Genomic DNA, 3027 nt, shown 5'->3' with positions numbered 1-3027 from the left:
ACAATGGGAATTATAGCAGTTTACTCTTCCAAATATCAACAACAATAGTCAATATAATTAATTTTTATTGAGAAAATTGGTAATATGCCCCAAAATGAACTGCAATCTTGGGAATATGTCCCAGAATTTAAGTTTTTGGGATTATGCCCCGAAGTAACGATTTCGCCCAAGAAGGTTAAAAAATCAATTTCTCGCACATTGACCGGTCAATATCTCATAATATGAGATCTCACGGGTCATTGAAATGGCAGATTTAACCTTATACGGTTGAATACATCTCCCAGTGCCACGTGTTTTCATCAAATTGAGTTTTAAACTCGAAGATTTTTAACGGCTTTTGATCAACCAAACCAAATCTAGGGTTTTTATGTCTCACGGGTTTGGATTCTGCTCTTTAGAAACAAAAAAGAAAACAGACGAGAGGGAAAGAAAACCAGTCGAGAGTGAGAGGTTTGTGATGTGAGAATAGGAGGATTAGTGTTCGATGTGTTCGATTAGTTGTTATAGTTAATTGTAAACCGAGAATCTGTTTCTGTTTTTGCTTTTGCTATTGGTTTAGTTGAAGTTAAAGGGAGAAGAAGAAGAAGGAAAACTGCAAATTAAAGCAGCATGGGTCTTCAAAAAGAGTAAGTAATAGAAACCCAACATGTATTTATCTTTGTTTTCGTTTTTGTGGTTACTTGTGTTAATTTGATAAAAAGTGAATTTAGGGTTCTTTAAAATTGGGTTTTTTTTTTCTGATTTAGGTTAATTTTGTGGAAAAATCGTAAGTAAATGAGATTAAACGTGTATGGGTCTTCAAAAACAGTAAGTAAATTAAACCCAATGTTTTTTTTATCTTCGTTTTTCTCATATTATATGGTTAATGTAGTGTAGAAAGTGAATTTAGGGTTCTTCAAGGGGTGTTTCTGGTTTAGGTTAGTTTGGGTTAATTGGGGATACTAAAATTGGGGTTAATTAGTTTAAGGATGACTGAAATTGAGCATTATGGATTGTTGTGAAATGTTGAATACGATTAGTTAGAGAATTTTATTAGAACCATGTAGTTTTATCATATCTTTGTGCTTGTAAATGAATGCAAACTATGTTTACTTATTGAATGCATATATTGGCTTATAGCTTATACTGTCTACAACTTATGAATGGGTGTGGAACATTCGTGTTTTATTTTTTGAATGCATATATTGGCTACAGGTGGTGTGAAGCAGTTTGCCAAATACTACCCGAAATAGTTGCTCTAAGGTAATTTTTCCTCCCTTCTGGCTTGTTTTTTTTTTCCGATAAAGTTCTAAGTCTAATGTGCTAGAATTTTAATTTCAATGCCTAACTTCTATTATAACTAATGCTTAACACTTTCGTCTTTCTTTTTGGGAATGTTGTTGTTGCAGATGAGAAGTCACTTGTCTCCCGGAAAGAGCCAACTTTAGAGTTTATTTCTGTACTTAATACGCTTTTAGTTATCTGTTTATGAAGAATCTTGTAAGGTTGTGCTGCCAAAACAGTCATTCATACGAGTTGGCCTTATTTTTTGTTTTGAGAAAAGAGTTGCCTTACTGGTTTTGTCGATGTGCTTGTAAATGGGTATGTTTGTTTGTAATGATGTATTTTCTTGATTTGGAAATGAGAATGTGTTGAATTGCAGGTTCTATTCTGGAACTGTGTATTTGCAATATATTGTCGTTATAAAAATTTCCAGTAGTTTTCAAATGGTCTTGATCCAGGTAGGTGAATATAGGCCTTTGGATGAGATGAAATAAACACGTGGAACAAATCTAAAAGTATATGTAATATAATTTCAAAATAAAGGGACAAAATGGTAATCTAGGCGGATGCCGGATAGAATATAAGTAGTTGGATCTCAACTCCACGTGTCATCATCGTATGTCACAAACACAGTTAGTTGTATGCGTGCGGTTCACACAAGTGGTGAAGGATAAAATTGTCTTTCTACTCGCATGTGCAATCCACATGTGCGGGTATGTTGACTAGTTAAGGTCTTTGGATGGATTTTTGGATGGCTGGGACATATTCCCGAATTCTGGAATCCTGGGGCATATCCCCAAAGTTGCAGTCCATTTTGGGACATATTACCCATTTTCCCTATTATTTCATTCAATAAGATACCAAAGAGGGAATCACTATGGGCATATTCCCGTATGATGTTGTTGACGATAACAACCAGTCACCACACGTATTATAAGTTCTTACCCCGTTGATAACCCCTTGCCAACTTACATTTGATACATAATCAGTGCATAGATATAACTTCATGTAAAAAAGAAAAGTGCTCCCATCAAAATAAAAGAAGTGAAAAATGTTTTCTTCTAGTTCTAACACCCCTCTGTTAAATCGAAATACTGTTGGAACCAAAAGAGAAGTCATGGGCTGACAGTCATAGACTGTACTATCAAAGTATGATGATTAAAATTTAAATACAGTACCATTTTACATTCAAGTAGATTAAAACATAAGATGCAACAACGTAATACCACAGAAGGAACACACACAAAAAAATTTAACCCAACCTTTTTAACATCTTGAACTATAGATGGGTGATCCATCCGACTAAAGTGTTCATCCCATGATTCAAATTCACACATTTTCGTTGCTGATGTTGACAATGGCAGTAAAGATGATACTGACTTATATCAATTGTATACTTCGATTGCGGTTAGCCAAGCGAACCACATTTCTAGTACCGTTCTTCATGTTACTAAGTTCATGATGCATAATTTGAACACTAGGGGAATAAAATAAGGTACACAAAGGCTTACTTAGGCACACGAATAGCAAGAAAGACTTCTTTTGGAAGGCTTGAGAATATTTCCTGAAGAATCTCTTCAGACAGCAGGTTTGAAACTCCATGTTGTGCAGGAGGGAAGAAGAAAATAGGCTTTTCGAAGATACATGTAAAACCCAAACAAAAAAACACTTAAAAATAAAAGAAGTGCTTAATTAAGATAATCTCATAATACCAGCATGGTACTTGGCTAACGAAGAATATCATGTGGTATAGCCGCTAATACA

General features: G+C 34.6%; 1 long non-coding RNA gene across 1 annotated transcript; it reads left to right on the top strand.

Annotated features, from left to right (window-relative positions):
- The first annotated feature begins 442 nt into the window (after positions 1-442).
- LOC113339206 lies at positions 443-1497 on the top strand. Its single transcript, XR_003354990.1, has 4 exons — positions 443-626; positions 747-807; positions 1195-1242; positions 1389-1497. It is a non-coding gene; the product is annotated as an uncharacterized LOC113339206 (long non-coding RNA).
- The last annotated feature ends 1530 nt before the right edge of the window (positions 1498-3027 follow it).

Source organism: Papaver somniferum, unplaced genomic scaffold (genome assembly GCF_003573695.1).
Source record: "Papaver somniferum cultivar HN1 unplaced genomic scaffold, ASM357369v1 unplaced-scaffold_20, whole genome shotgun sequence".
In the NCBI taxonomy this organism is placed as follows: Eukaryota; Viridiplantae; Streptophyta; class Magnoliopsida; order Ranunculales; family Papaveraceae; genus Papaver; species Papaver somniferum.
Note: the sequence above shows the minus strand (reverse complement) of the source record. Positions and strands in the feature narration are given on the sequence as shown.